The following is an 8,951-nucleotide window of genomic DNA, read 5'->3' on the forward strand; positions in this document are numbered from 1 at the left end:
AATTTTAAAAAGCTTACAGAATAAGAATATAAGGAGAGAACATACATTTGTATCGTTGTACAAGGTGTTTATGTTTTAAGTGTTATTTCGAGAGTCAAAAAGCGTTTTAAAAATGTTTTAAGTTTACGAAGTAAAAAAGTTACAGTGAGCTAAGGTTAATTACTATTAAAGCAAGAAAAATATTTTTATAAATTTAGCTTAGCCCAAGCGTACAGTGTTTATAAAGTCTGCAGTGGTGTACAGTCATGTCCTAGGCCCTCACCTTCACTCACCACTCACTCGCTCACCCACCTAGAAAAACGTCCAGCCCTGCAAGCTTTAATCATAGTACATGCCCTCTACAGGTGTAGCGTTTTTTATCTCTTGTACTGTATGACAACTGTTCAGGTTTGCTTTTTATGTTTTGATAGGTTTAAATGCACAAATGCCATTATGTTACAATTGCCTACAGTATTCAGCAGTCACAGGCTGTACAGGCTGGTAGCCTAGGAACGATAGGCTATACCATAAAGGCTAAGTGTACAGTAGATTATACCATCTAGGTTTGTGCAAGTACACTCTGTGATGTTTGACAATCACAAAATCGCCCACGGATGCATTTTTCAGAATGTATCCCCATCACTCAGCCATACATGACTTTACATAAAATACACACACACACACACACACACACACACACACACACACACACACACATTTTTTAAATTAGTTACAATGTACAGATGAACAAGAAACTCTTTTTTGTCAGGCATGGTGGCTCATACCTGTAATCCCAGCACTTTGGGAGGCCAAGGTGGGCTGATCATTTGAGGTCAGGAGTTTGAGACCAGCCTGGCCAACATGGTGAAACCCCATCTCTACTAAAAATGCAAAAATTAGCCAGGCCTGGTGGCGCATGCTTGTAGTCTCAGCTACTTGGGAGGCCGAGGCAGGAGAATCACTTGAACCCAGGAGGAGGAGGTTGCAGTGAGCTGAGATTGCACCGCTGCACTCAAGCCTGGGCAACAAAGCAAGACTCTGTCTCAAAAAAAAAAAAGAAAGAAAGAAAACAAACTCATATTAATCTGTGTAACACAAGTTTGCCAAAGCCTTATAAAGCTAAGGGTACACATGGGAGTCATATCAAGAGTAATTACACCAATTCATTCACTCTTGTTACTACCCACACCCTTTAGGACCCCTTTCCAAAATTCTATTTTCTTCAGATTGTTCTGTGGGTCACTAGGCAGCATCAGGGGTTATCAACAATGCTCTCAATGTGCCCACTCCTTTTTCGTTCCACTCCCTCCCACTTGTGGGAGGCCTAAGCAGAGGTGGATGCGGCAGGCTGCAGCAGGGTGCTGGCCCTGGGCTTACACAGACACCACTCTTGATGAGCTGCTGTTGTCCAGGTATTCCTGAGCCCTCGCTGTGTGGCAGACATGCTGTGCCTAACGCCAAAGTAGGAGGATGCCCCAAGGATAAGCCCAGTCCAAACCAAAGTGGCTATTTAAAACTCCCTGTGTCTGTAGTTAAGGGTGGGTGAGGCCTAGCGTTCTCCTTGCCATCAACCTCTCTCATAGACCATATGATCAAATCTGGCAAACACATAAACATTCATTTTCAAGCAGGTGCAACAGTCATGGAGTTTGTTCTTAAACTCAATACGCTTCAGTGCACTTAGTGCACTGACGATTTTGGCCTCTGAAAAGACTGTTGCCTGCAAATTTCACTAGCAGCACGTGGGACAGTGATATAGTCTGGATGAATGCCCCATCCAAGTATCATAGTCAAATGTAATCCCCAGTGCTGGAGGTGGGGCCTGGTGGGAGGTGGTTGGCTCATGGGGCAAAGCTCTCATGAACAGTTTAGCACCATCCCCGCTTGGTACTGTATAGTGAGTGAGTTCTCACAAGATCTGGTTGTTTAAAAACGTGTAGCACCTCCCTCCTCTCTCTCTTCTCCTGCTCCTGCATGTAAAATGCCTGCTCCCACTTTGCCTTCGGCCATGAGTAAAAGCTTTCTGTGGCCTCCGAGAAGTAGATGCCGCCATGCTTCCTGTACAGCCTGCAGAACCATGAGCCACTTAAACCTCTTTTCTTTATAAATTACCCAGTCTTTGGTATATCTTTATAGCAATGTGAGACAGGCCTACTACAGAAAATTGGCACTTAGGGGTGGGGCATTGCTATAAAGATGCCTGAAAATGTGGAAGCAGCTTTGGAACTGGTTAATAGGCAGAAGTTTAAACAGTTTGGAGGGCTCAGAAAAAAAAATAGGAAGATGAGGAAAATTTTAGAACTTCCTAGAGACTTGTTGAATGGTGTGACCAAAATGCTGGTCATGATATGAGCAGCAAAGACCTAGCTGAGGGAGTCTCAGATGAAGATGAGGAACTTATTGGGAATGGGAGCAATGGTCGCTTGTGTTACACCTTGGCAAAGAGGTTGTTGGACTGTGCCCCTGCCCTAGGGAATCTATGAAACTTTGAACTTGAGAATGATGAGTTAGGGTATTTGGCAGAAGAAATTTGTAAGCAGCAAAGCATTCAAGATGTGGCCTGCCTGCTGCTAACAACCTATGCACATATGTGTGAGCAAATAAATGACCTAAAACTGGAAATTCTATTTAATGGAGAAGTAAGGCATAAAAGTTTGGAAAATTTGCAACCTAGCCATCTGGTAGGAAAAAAAAAAAAGCCCATTTTTTAGATGAGGAATTCAAGCAAGCTGCAGATACTTGCATAAGTAAACAGGAGCCAAGTGCTAACATTAGGGATATGAGGAAGGGATCTCAAAGGTATTTTAGGACCTTCTTGGCAGCCCCTCTCATCCCAGACCCAGAGGTCTAGGAGGGAAAAATGATTTCCTGAGCCAGGCCTAGGATCTCACTACCCTGAGCAGCATCAGGATACTGCTTCTTGTATCCAGGCCACTCCAGCTCCTGTTGTGGCTAAAAAGGGTCCACATACAGCTTGGGATACTGCTTCAGAAGGTGCAAGCCATAAGCCTTGGTGACTTCCACTTGGTGTTAAGCCTGTAGGTACACAGAATGCAAAAGTCAAGGCTTGGGAACTTCTATCTAGATTTCAGAAGATGTATGGGAAAACCTGGATGTCCAGGCAGAAGCCTGCTGCAGGAGCAGAGCCCTCACAAAGAACACCTACTAGGACAGTATAGAGGAGAAATGTGGAGTCGGAGCCCTCACACACAGAGTCCCTTCTGGGGTACTGCCTAGCAGAGTTGTGAGAAGAGTGCCATTATCCTCCAAGCCCCAGAATGATCGATCCACCAGCAGCTTAAACTCTGTGCCTGGAAAAGCTTCAGGCACTCAACGCCAGCCCTTGAGAGCAACTGTGGGGACTAAACCCTGCAAAGCCACGGGGACAGAGCTGCCCAAGGCCTTGGGAGCCCACTCCTTGCACCAAAATGCCCTGGATGTGAGACACAGTGTCAAAGGAGGCTATTTTGGAGCTTTAAGATTTAATGACTTCCCTGCTGGGTTTCAGATTTGTATGGGTCTATAGCCCCTTTTTTTTGTGGCCAATTTCTCCCTTTTGCGATAGGAGTATTTACCCAATACCTATACCTCCATTGTATCTTGAAAATGACTAACTTGTTTTTTATTTCACAGACTCATAGGTGGAAGGGACTAGCCTTGTCTCAGATGACACTTTGGACTTTTAATACTGGAATGAGGCAAGACTTTGGGGGAATGTTGAGAAGGCATAATTGTATTTTGAAGTGTGAGAAGGATATGAGATTTGGAAGGGGCCAAAGGAAGAATGATGTGGTTTCAATCTGTGTCCCACCCAAATCTCATGTTGAAATGTGATCCCCATTGCTGGAGGTAGGACCTAGTGAGAGGTGATTGGATCATGGGCAAAGATCTCATGAATAAGAATCACCTCCCTTGGTGCTTTATAGAGAGTGAGTTCTCATGAGGTCTGGTTGTTTAAAAAATGTGTAGCACCTTCCCCCTCTCTCTCTTCTCCTGCACCTGCCAGACAAGATCCTGGCTGGCACTTTGCCATCCACCATGAGTAAAAGCTCCCTGAGGCCTTTCCAGGAGCAGACACTGCTATGATTCCTGTACAGCCTGCAGAACTGAAAAATTAAAACTCTTTTCTTTATAAATTATCCAGTCTCAGGTATTTATTTATAGCAATGCAAAAACAGACTAATATAGACAGTATTCTGGTAGCAGGCAGGTACGGCTCCCCTCTGATCAGACTCAAGGTAAAATCCTCCATTAAGCACTTGACAAGAGACCCAGTATACCCTAGGTTTAGAACCCCAGTCCGAAGGGGAGTCTACTACCTTTGCCAGATTCCTTTTTTTTTTTTTTTTTAAATACAAAAGTTTATTCTTAAATGTACAACAGCTCCAAGACAACACTTAATTCCAGCTATAGGTGGCAAAAGATCTATGGCAGGGAATACAGATGTTTAAATACGGATGAAATAAAGGGTCCCCATCTCCTCAGGGACAAGGAACAGCTTACTTTTTGCCAGATTTCTTAATTCCACCTGTGGCCAGGGGCCCCTTCCCCGCGGCCTTTGCTTTTAGCTCTTCGAGTATCTTCTGCTCTTCTTTTTGTTTCTGCTTGAAAGCCTTATCTTCCTCGTCCATCTCCTTGGCCTGCTTCTTGGGCTGTTTCAGGGGCTTCTTCTTGCCACCTTCCCGGCCGGACATGGTGCCTGCCGCCCCTTTCCCAGACCCTGCCACCGGAAACGCCCTTTGCCAGATTCTTAAATCCTATACCTGTGACATTGGAGACGCCTCACAATATTCTACTAATTCACACTTTATAAACAGCTATTGTTTCAGCAAAAGGAAAATAATTTCTACTATCCTTTACCTTAATTACCTGTCCTTCAGGGCTAATCAGAAACAGAGTGCTTGCAGTAAGTAGGTTCTTTCATATACTTATTTTTATTGTTTTATGCATTAAAAATAGGTTTAATTATGGAAATCTCAAGTATATTCTAAACTAGAGACTAGGGTAATAACTGCCCTTAACCTATCACCCACCTGTGACAATTATTAATCCCAGGTCAATCTTATTCATCTCTATCCAGCCACTCTTCCTCTCCCCTCATACCCAACCCAAGCAATGACTTACTTTGAAGCAAATCCAAATATCATATCATTTTATCCACAGACATATTAGTATGAAGCTCTAAAAGATAACATAACCACATCTTAAAATCATTTTCACATCTTAAAAATTAGCAACATTTTAGGCCAGGTGTGGTGGCTCACCCCTATAATCCCAGCACTTTGAGAGGCTGAGGCGGGTGGATCATGAGGTCAAGTTCAAGACCAGCCTGACCAAGATGAGGAAACCCAGTCTCTAGTAAAAATACAAAAAAAAATTAGCCAGGCATGGTGGCGGGCACCTGTAATCCCAGCTACTCAGGAGGCTGAGGCAGAGAATTGCTTAAACCCGGGAGGCAGAGGTTTCAGTGAGCCAAGATTGCACCACTGCACTCCAGCCTGGGCAACAGAGCAAGACTCCACCCCGCCCTCCAAAAACAGCAATATTTTATAATAAAAAATGCTTTCAAGTGCAAACCACCCACCATGTATTTCAAATGCTAACTAATTGCCCCAGAGTATATGTGAAAGCAAAGTAAAATAAGGATTACACTGTCCAATAAAGTATATTTTACATTTCATAAATATATTTTTGTTAAAATTCACATGGTATGTTGGTTTAGGGCAGCAGGGTGTGGGGAGTGGGGGTAGGGGCAGGGCAGGGAATGACCAAACCACGTCTTAAGTAATATACATTGTGTTTGAGCATTGGTTCAAGGGAGGAGGGAGGAGAAGAAAGAGAGAAGAGCTCTGTGCTGTTGTGCTTAAAGTGAGGCAAAATTAACCATCACCCCTTATGTCTGCATATTTGTTTTATTTATCTGTGTACATAGTGTATACAAAGGACAAATGAGTCCTAATTTAGAACACCTAGTCTTTCTAGATGTTAAAGAGGTTATCAGTGTACGTTAAACTAATATCTTTTGTATATTTTGTTTTAAAATTTCTGAGAAAGATTCTCTAATGAAAATCTGAGCATTATAACCTACTGGGTCGATGGAAATGGGAAGGTTCTGTCAGAATGTTTATAATTTTCAAATTATAATTATAATTTGAAAGAAGTCTCTTTCAAATTATAACTATTGTTATATGTGTGCAGTTTATTCAAGACTGCTGTGTAAATAGCGGACAAATTAATTCCTTGTCTAAAACATCTAGTCTACCTAGATCTTTAGAAGTGCCAACATATATTAAATGCAGAGGTAGTAAAATATCACTTTGTAGATATCCTTTTGCTAAAATTCAAATGAAATGAAATTGTTAAACCACCTCTGTGATCAGTATAGTATTATACCTGTTCAAATGTTTAGAAGAGGTAGGAGGGAAGGAATTGCAAAGGGTAATAGGCTAGTATGTTCATACTAGAATATTTTCAGACACTATTTTTTCGTATGTTTTTTGCATTTTGTTTTGCTGCATATATGCTGTATATAATGGACAAATGAGTCCTGATTTTGTAATATTTCATCTCTAGATATTAAAGAGGTTGCTAGTATATCACAAAGTACATAGTAAATTTTTTTTTTTTTTTTTGAGACAGAGTCTCATTCTGTCACCCAGACTGGAGTGCAATGGCATGGTCTTGGCTCACAGCAACCTCTCCACCTCCCCAGTTCAAGCAATTCTCCAGCCTCAGCCTCCTGAGTAGCAGAGATTACAGGCACACACCACCATGCCCAGCTAATTTTTGTATTTTTAGTAAAGTCGGGGTTTCACCATGTTGGCCAGGCTGATCTCCAACTCCTGACCTTGTGATCTGCCTGCCTTGGCCTCTCAAAGTGCTGGGATTAAAGGCATGAGTCACTATGCATGGTCTACAGGTAAAATTTAAAGCGTGTTTAAGAGTAAATTGTACTTTCTCAACTATACCCCACAGCAACAAAAGCCCTCCAGAATAACAGCTCTTTCAGTATCTGTTTATGTAGGCTTTACCACAGTGCCCAGTCAAATGCCTGCAAGCTACCAAACATTTTATTTCTATATCCATTCCAAACTCCTCAATTCAAACAAATTACCTTCTAGGGTCTTGTTATCACCCTACCAGAAACATGCCTGGATATGTTTGGATTTCAGCTTAGGCCCAGTGGACCCGTACTCAGGTATAGGTATTAATTGTATAAGCCACATCAACCAAGGCAAACCACAATCCCATAAAGTCTGGATACAATTATGCCCTCAAATTGATTGAATAAAGTCATATGTCTATTCATTAAGACAGTAGTCACCCAACATTCCCATTTTAAGGATTAGGTTCAGTATTAGGTGAATGTTATGGAACTATATAATTTATAGCCTTGGGGTCTTTAAAGCCATCTAATTGTATGCATCACCCCCTTCACTTGCCTCTGAAGGAGATCAGAATATGCTATTCAAAATATGTTACTTTGACCTAAGGATTATTTTGAGCTGAAAGCAATTGAGAATCAAAAGATACAGGAAGAGATCTCTGTATTCCCCTTATCTACCTGAAAGTCTTATCAAAGATGGTGAGTCTGCATAAATAGACCTTACCAAAACAGCCTCATATTCCATTAGTTCCTACCAAGCACTTCCTACTCACTTCCCCACAATTTATCATACTTTGAAATCCAAACCTTTTTTCCTTTGTTAAAAGGAAAGGTTCCATAACCACTCAACTTTAATCACTTCTTTAAGTTTCACTTCTTTCCTGTGAACACTCAAGCATGCAAATGTTAACAAAATAATGTGCATTTTCTTTTGCTGATCTGTCTTTGGTTAGTTTAATTTGAAGGTCCCCATATACTGAATATAAGAGGGTAGAGAAAAAGTTTTTCCTACCTGACAGCTAGATCCCTGAGCTTGCACATACTCTGTATTATGCTACTTCCATCCCTCATCCTTCCAATATTCCACATTCTTCTACAGTGTCCCTGTCTCAGGTAGCTTTTCAGTAGTGAAATCCTGAAATACTTTATACTTGGATATGATTAATTAATAACAGCTTAATATGTCATCAACTAAAACTGCATTATAAAATTAATAAAACTGTTAGGAAGAAATACTAGATTTATAACTTGCAATGTACACCAACTAAAAAAAAAAAAAAAGTGAAAAACTTTTTTAAAAAAATTTATAAGATTGTCTCTTCCTGAGAAAAACACATACCCATGTTTCAGCCTACATAATCACTCTCTAATGGTATCATTTCAGGTAGTCTGATTAGGTGGCGGAAAAGATAGCGAGGTGGGAGCGGTTCTAACATCTCAAATCGTACCCTGTGATGCTACTTCCTGGCCCAGTTCTAGAGTATGAGCAACTGCTATTGTTTTCAGACTAGGAAGTAAGCAGAATAATGAGCAGACATATAATTAACTCTCAATTAGCCTCAGTAACTAGGGTCAGGAAATGCTTGACTAGTCAGATATCCTGAGAAATCAGATTATTAAAATATAGTCACTGGAAAGTAGAGAAAAGGGGTCAGTCTCTTTTTACCATTGTGAAAAATAAAATTGAGCTAAACTCTTTTTTTTTTTTTTTAATAAAATCAGATTTGTCTACTCTCTAATGGAAATGCTTCCTTGTTTTAATTTTATTCCCCCATCCTTTCGGCACTGAATTCCTGGGCAGCTGGTTAATGACCAAATAGCAGGAGGACAAGAAATCAAGAGACCTGATATTCCAGCAACTTAACAATCAAGGCACAACTCACCCATCCCCTTCTCCCTCATGAGTGTTCAATGTTGGGGCTCAGGACACTCCACCCTGAAATATGACTGTAGGGGACCAGAATATGCCACCCCAAAATATAACCCTTTGGCTCATTTTGAGCTGGTTATTCTGAGAAACTGCTAACACTGTAATCGCTTTGAAAAAATTTCCTTTTGTAAAAGAAATTTACATCCATAGAAAATT

At 41.1% G+C, this 8,951-nt stretch overlaps 1 pseudogene across 1 annotated transcript; it reads right to left on the minus strand.

The window, feature by feature from the left end:
- Nucleotides 1-4,317: 4,317 nt before the first annotated feature.
- LOC116556985 lies at nt 4,318-4,711 on the minus strand (annotated as a pseudogene). The gene has a single exon (XR_004271302.1). The product of XR_004271302.1 is annotated as a translation machinery-associated protein 7 pseudogene (transcript).
- Between the last annotated feature and the right edge of the window lie 4,240 nt (nt 4,712-8,951).

This window comes from Sapajus apella, unplaced genomic scaffold (genome assembly GCF_009761245.1).
Source record: "Sapajus apella isolate SASKATOON/1434 unplaced genomic scaffold, GSC_monkey_1.0 scaffold2, whole genome shotgun sequence".
NCBI classification, from domain to species: Eukaryota; Metazoa; Chordata; class Mammalia; order Primates; family Cebidae; genus Sapajus; species Sapajus apella.